Genomic DNA, 7,953 nt, shown 5'->3' on the forward strand with positions numbered 1-7,953 from the left:
AATCTTGACTTGATCATATCAAAGGCATTGTTCTTGAGGTTGGCTAAAGAAGTGTTGCAATATCTACAAAGAGAAAATGAATTTTGTTTTTTTTTTCCTTGAGATCAAGCCTATAGTAAGAATCAAATGGAATTTACTGTGGATCTACAATGGACAAGTACATTAAAAAATAATGGGCTTCATCTAGTTGAAGGCAAGAGTGAGGGCTTTGTTTTTTCAAAAATTTGGCCCTTCCACATGAGCCTGTGGTGGCGGAGGCCCCCCTACCCTACTCAGATAAAGCCTATAATTTTTTTATGAGGTGGTGCAAGCTGTTCATTTTTTAGCTCTTCATATGAAGTTCTCATTTTTTGGAAAAAAATATGACTTCGTAGTAAATTATTACACTGTTTTGCACTATAAATTTTAACTTGGCCTCATTTTTTCTCAGTTGTTATTTCTCATCTTCTTCAAGATCATGACTCACACTAAGAAACTACCAAGAGAGTGTGGCACATGAAAGAAAGGAAAAACCCCCCTGGAGCACAATTGTGACATCATAAGCATGGGGAAAGCCGAGCACTATAGCACTACGACAAATTAAAAATAATCAAAGATGATGCACTTTTTAATCTCGAGGGTGTCCTTGTCTTGTCTCATACAAGATGACACAAGGATACCTTGTCCTCTTGTCCTCACAAGGGTATCCTTTTCTCATCTTGTACAAGATAAGATGATCTCTTGCCTCATATGAGATATCATGTATGACCTATAGAATAGTGGAAACATGAGATTTTAGGCTTATTGTGAGGACACTAACTTACCTAAATTGTGGTCATTGTAGGAAATGGAGGTTGATGAGGCATATTTTGGAATTAGAAATGTCAGAGGTCTTGTAAGGTCTGCAAGCCAATATGCTATAACTAGTAAGGTGTTCCTATGGAAAATAATTAAAATTTAAGCACAACATAAACACCTAATTAATTAGTGAGAAAATTTTATTTTATAATTGGTCAAAATTTTCTAGTTAAGACAAGGGTAATATTAAGGTTGGTCCAAATTCGATCTAAACCAAGATAGAGCAAAGAACATGTCTTGGGTTATAACCCTAGTCTCTACACACTATCACTTTTGTGAAACCATCTCTAGCTATTATCGAGCCTCATAAACAAATCTGCTAAGTGATTTATTACAAGATTTCACCTTTATATATATATTTTTTTAAAGATATTATAAATTTAATTCTAAGATAGAAATATAAGAGTAGGGAACCACCCTATAGAGACCCAAGCAACAATGGCCCAGAGACCCCATACAAGAGTATTACGAACAACTAAGTACCGCAACATTGTAATGCTTTTTTAGCCCTTTATTGGGACATTTTTAGCCACAAGGTCCCATCCCATGAAGATCAAGACTGCGGTCCCAAGGCTCTACTAAGAGCCAAAAGGCTTACCAATATCTCACAAGGCGATGGTTATCTTCTTGGGCCTTTTTCCTTTTCTTTTCTTGTCTTTATATATATATATATATATATATATATATATATATATATATATATATATATATATATATATGGTTTTTTAAACTACTTTCACTTCACAATTCACCTAGAAGGATCTACTCTAACTAAAGAGGGCAGGTGGAGTACTTGGCATACTTTAAGGTCAATCTAAGTAAGGATTAAACTAGGACCAAATCCTTCATGGTTATCCAAGTAATAACTAGAAAAATAATAGATCAGTCTCACTGAACAATGCAAGCAAGTACTTAAACAAACATTGAATCCAGAATTATAAAAAAGATTGAAATTGAAAACAATAGAATTATTTGAGGATGGGTTTACAATACACCTAATTAGTTGTATGGTTGGGAAGTCAATCTTGTAGAATTATACTTGTAATGTTGAGAACTTCCACTATTTCTTCCTATGAACCTTAAACAAAAATCTTCAAAATCATCACAACAACAAATAGCCATAACTCATACATTGGGACGGACTCAGTGTCACTAAGCTCATCATCCTCACGGTTTGATTCTAATCTCATTTTAATAGATATGTCTCCTTTGGTGTACAAGGCAGCAACGATCTGAGTGCATCCTCACTGTGATGTGGCATGGAATGGGTATTACATAGAAAGATGGTGTAAGTCTGTAAGTGCATAAACTCTTTCCCTTCTCATCTGTTCTACAAGTTAATTGTGCATTCCTTAATTGATAGAGTCCTCCCACTGGGTAAGATACACTCACGTCATTGACAGTGTCATTGTGGTGTCTCTCCTACCATGAACTACAAAAGAGTCTTTTCCCATAGCACCTAAAAGAAGTTCTACAATGCCAGCATAAGTAAGACGTTGTGAATAACATGCAATGCTCATAGCTATGGTGCAAGATCATGAAACTATAAGTAAAATAGGCCCACAAAGGTGGCTCCACAACATCTCTCCCCTAATGGTGCATAAAAGTATTGTGAGTGGGTTTGGAAACTTACTTTTCCTTGATAGTACCAATCGAGACAATCCAAGTCTGGAATAGGGTTACTTGTATCAATCCACAAAAAGTCCATGCTCAAGGCCTATAGTAACAACAAAGTCATACTTTCATTCTCTTATTTTGGTATGTCCTCTTTCTCATCATCTTTTTAAATATTTAATATTAGTCATATTTTTAGTATGCATATAGGTGAAATACTGTTGTGTACATATTGATGCAAGCTATATATTATCATGGGTCGCTTTTTCCAACAGCTCCCTCTTGATATGAACATGAAATTTGTTGGGGAGGAGCAAAATGTGGGGGTAAAAGTAATGATATTAGCATAAATCCCCCCCTTCCTGCTTCCTTTCATACCCTAACTTCGTGGAAGGTATTGTAAGTTTTTTGTATCCATGCCTTCCAACTTTGCTCCATCAGTGTTTATTGGCTAGGAGTGCCCTTTGTTATTTGTTGTGGCATATCGATCTCTAACTTTAAGGGCGATAAGGGGATTTCATAAGACCGGATGGAGCTTATGGATTCTCCCTTATAAATGAGTAATGGATTTGACACTTGCAGGAAAGGTAGCTTCTACTTGCGTAGTGGGGTCACTCTAGGGAAACCAATGGGTTTGGGGCTTGGATAGCTAACAATGGTTTTGTAACATTTTGTGCTATAGAAGCCTCCCCATCAATCACTTTGCCTCTTGTGATAGGGTTTCTCTTTGGGATCCAAACTCTTTTGGTTGTTGGTGGTGGTGAATGTTCTCGTACAATAGTCTTTGCTTTGTTTGAACTTGAACCATTTAAGCCTTAGTATCCATCACTAAGGAGACTTGGGAATTGGTAAGTGATAGTAGTGAGGCTAGTGGTATACATTTATGTTTTGGTATACAAACACAATAGTTACCCTTGTAGTAGCCTTGAGCTTTCAATAAAGGAGAAATCTTGAAAATCCATTTCAAGGTAGATTTGGGTTGCCACTTTTTAGCTCATCGTATCTGTTCGTAGTTCTTCTGACACGGTGGTGTTTGCTGTGTGGAGGTAAAAGAATCGAGAGTTTCTTGAATAGTATATGATGAAGTGTAGAGAGTTTCCTTATATTTTGTGGATGTTAAAGCTTTCTCCTCATTTTCAACTCTCAACAAGAGTGAGAGGTAGTATGGGGGTTATGAGTAGAATGTCCAGTCGCGTAGCACCCTACACCCATAGAGACATGCCCCATTGACTAGTCATTCATACATCTAGCAGCCTTCATCCACGTGTGACCCATTATTATCGGTTCATGTAATGTTCTTATAGGAATAACCAAGAAGTCTCCCACCATGTACTTGTTGCTATCATAATATGTCTCTATTTGTAGTAGCCCAAGAACCTTGTTGCTCCTACCATTGATACCTTTGACCTTCAAAGAGATGTCTATCAGTTGAGTTTTTCCCAATTGGTTCCATGCATTGAAGGAAATTAAATTATGACTAGCTCTTGTATCAAGCAATGCATTGTAGAGTACTTTACTATAAGGGCTAGGAAATTGAATGGATGTTCATAGAGGTGCTATGTGTTCCTCTATGTCTCCTTCAACTTCTCCCCACAAAGGCTTATACGGATCTAAGGATAGCTTCCCATTGTTGTGTCAAATCTTCCTTTCTTTAGCTTCTTGTCAAGCTTGAGATTTCTTTAATTTTGCTTTTTCCTTGGCTGCCTTTTTATCATGTGCTACCCACAAGGCTTTCTCAGTAAGAGGACCATATACTTTTTGAATTTTCTAAGATAATTTTGATTTTACCCTCATATGTGAAAATCCCATTTTTGGACACTATATGTCCTAAGAGATAACTCCTTGTTTAACCCAAAATTAGCATTTAAATGGGTTTAGATATAGGCGATAAAGTCTGCATCATTAAAATACCTTTTGTAATAAGTAAGATAAATGCTCCTTTGATGACAAATAAATGCACAAATCATCTAAGAATGCTTTTAAGAAACGTCCTTAGAAAATCTTTAAAGGAAGTGTTCATAAGCCATTGGAATGTGGCTGGTGCATTTGTCAAGCCAAATGGCATAACTCTATAAGTGTAAACACCGTGTTTTGTAACAAAAGCAGTTTTCAATTGATCATCTAGAGGAGCAATGGAAATTTGCTTATATCTTGAATACCTATCCTAAGAAGTTGTATGCTTCCTTGCCAACCACTCGTTCAAGTACGTGTTTTGAATACGGCAAGGGGCAATGATCTCGCCTTGTTATGACATTGACCTTTTTGAGATCGACACATACTTGCAATTTTCCATTCTTTTCTGGCACAACCATAATGGGTGAAACCCAGCCCAAATTTTTAATCTCATAGATCTTTATTCAATGAGATTATCTATATATTCTTTAGAAAATGTAGCATACTTTGGATTCATTAGATAAGGTTGTTTGCTAATGGGGACAGATTTAGCATTTGGTACCATGGAGATTGTGTGTTGCACAACCCCAGTAGGTACTCCCTTCATATCATGGTAAGTACATGCAAAGCAATCCTTTTATTCCTTGAGGAGATTAATGAGTTTAGCTTCCTAATTCAAAGTGAGGTCTTTTTCTATAAAGACTGGCTTAGGGTCTTCCCTAGGTTTAGCCAAGTCTACTTCTTTTGCTTCTTTAGCCGGACCATCATAGAATCCTTCTACCTCACTTGTTAGTTTTCATGTGGCATTATCAAACACTAACTTATGGTCCCCAATTGTAAACCATTTATAGTGATTTTTGGGGTACAAGTTAGGTGTTGCTCAACTACCTTAATTGTAACTTCCGCTTCCTTCTTTTTTTGAGCTAAAACTTTGTTCTTCTTCCCCTAACAGAACGATTAAGCTTTGGTTCATTGGTGACATCAACTTTGGCTATCACCTCAATGGGAGGAGGGTCACAATATATAACTTTTTGTAATTCCTCTCCCCAATTGTCAATAAACTTGAAATGTGTGTCCAACACACCAACATATTTTAGCCATTGGGAAATAGTTGTCCTCTCTTGTAGCCTTCTATGATGATTGGCCACATAGCGTTTACGTCTCTGGCATTTTTTAATATGCTCCTTGGTGTTTTGAATGACTTCATCCCTTTCTTGAGATTGGGATTGAGTATCTGATTCAGAGTTACTCCTTATAGTTTTTATTTCACTTCCCACCGTTTCTCTTGATGCCATCGGCTCTGTTTTACTCCCGTAGTATCTAAGGAGTTGGTGTCACTTTCGGTCTCTCTTTCAGAATCATCACCATTATTGGTGCTTATGCCAAAATTATCCCATGTGGACTCAAGTTCACTATAACCAATTCCCTCGATATCAAAAGGTAGAGCACAAATCATTCGTAATGGCACAACCTTGGGGAGCTCCTCACCATCAAGTTTAGCCCGCAACTATCAATTGTAGCCATCATATGTATCTAATTTAGATCATCTTTATGCTCAATAGCTTATTTTTCATCATACTTATATAGGATGGATCCGTCCCTACATTGGTCTCTTCTCTACAAGTATAGCAGTATTACAACGGGGCTAAATGAGTGGTGGTGTCCAAATGATTTTTAAAAAGTCCTCAATCACCCATATGATGTACGTGGCCAATCACAAGATCAACCCCCTGATGATAGAATCATCAAATTGGAAGTAGACATGGTTCTGAGACCAGTCATGCACCACATTTGTCTCTCTCATCACATGAAGGTGCATGCTAAGATTATTTCATCATACGATTCAGATTGTTTGGAAAAGTCCATAATGATGAAAATATGTTTAAGCTGATGTTTAAGAACCTTGATCTTTAAATCTCGTAACATCCCGATAGGTTTAGCGACAGTCTCGAATCATTCATAATGGAAAAACCTTGGGGAGCTCCTCACCATCAAGTGTAGCCCCCAACTATCGATTGTAAGCATCATATGTATCCAATTTAGATCATCTTCAAGCTCAATAGCTTGATTTTTAGCGTACTTGTATAGGGTAGATCCGTCCTACATCGGTCTCTTCTCTGCAAGTATAGCAATATTGCAATGGGGATGAATGAGTGGTGGTGTCCAAATAATTTTTAAAAAGTCCTCAACCACCCATATTATGTACATGGCCAGTCACAAGATCAACCCTAATGATGGAATCATCAAATTGGAGGCAGACATGGTTCTGAGACCAATTGTGCACCATCTTTGCCTCTCTCCTGAAGGGGTATCCTAAGATTATTTCATACAATTTGGATTGTTTGGAAAAGTCCATAACAATGAAGATATGTTTAACTTGATGTTTAAGAACCTTGATCTTTAAATCTTGTAACATCCTGCCACACATGACTTGGCCATCTTCTCCCAACATTTCTTGTTGATTGTGCTCACTCCTGCACCACCATCTAGGACTCCCATTAGTGTGATGCCCTTGGCAGGTGACTAATAGTAATGCATTAGACTTATCACCTTCAAAGTGTTGTCCCATTTTAATAAGTGGAATTTTAGTCATAGATTTGGCATTTTCTTCTTCTAGTGGGAGACTGTTGATTTGGCCACAACCCAAGGTTTCTCCATTGTATATTGGGGATGTGCCTTATGCATGTCACTAAATGGTGGTAATACTACATTGAGTTCTTCATTAAAGGTGAGCTCTCATTACTTCCAACAATTCAAGACCGCCACTCAATTAGGCAGTTATTGTTGTACTCGTTTGTGAGGCCATGAAATCCAACAATTTGGGGATGTTCAGTGGCAAACTCAAGATCTCATTTCCATAAAAAGGTGTTAGTGTGAGACTGGAAAATCTATCTCTGAGATGGGCTCAGGGTTTCCATGTGACAATTGTCCCCTGAACCAATGAGGGTTTAATCTACAAGTGGTGGAGGCCTAAGTCTCTTCCATGATGACATTGGGCACATCTAGGGGTTTGTGAATCTTAGTTGTAGTCATTAAGATACTAGGGTGTATAGTATTTGAGAATCTCACTTTCTTGGGCTTTGATTCAACCTCCTCTTGTGTTTTCATAACTAAATCACTAAATTCTTAGACTTGCTCAATCTCCTTTTGAGGGTTAGGATAAGAGCTAAGTTTTGTCATGTGTGATTTAGTTTCAGAAATTATAGATTCTTGTGGGATCTCCTTTCTCGTGCTCTTGGTTTTGGGTGGTATTTCCCTGCCAAGTTTAGAATCAACCCTTATGTCTAAGGAGTCAGAGTCCTCATCTAGGTTCCAAATTGTTGAGATATTCAAGCTCGATGTCAGTATGAGCCAGCTATGCTATGTGCTGGCAGATTAGGTAGGAACATGTGTGAGACATAAATGACCGCGTGTCCAGCTGGTCATAGTATGTGGACATTAGCTAGGGTTAGTAGAGTGTGGACACAACTCATTGTGTGTAGTGTGGATTATGGATTAGTGCATTATGCTTTGTGTGAGAGTGGACATGGCTTCCCTCTATGGTTAGGGTTTGCAATTTACATTAGGGTTTGCTCCTGTGTGTGTGTCTCCTCCTCCTCTACCGTTCTT

Source organism: Cibotium barometz, chromosome 6 (assembly GCF_041138505.1).
Source record: "Cibotium barometz isolate CiBa-2024 chromosome 6, ASM4113850v1, whole genome shotgun sequence".
NCBI classification, from domain to species: domain Eukaryota; kingdom Viridiplantae; phylum Streptophyta; class Polypodiopsida; order Cyatheales; family Cibotiaceae; genus Cibotium; species Cibotium barometz.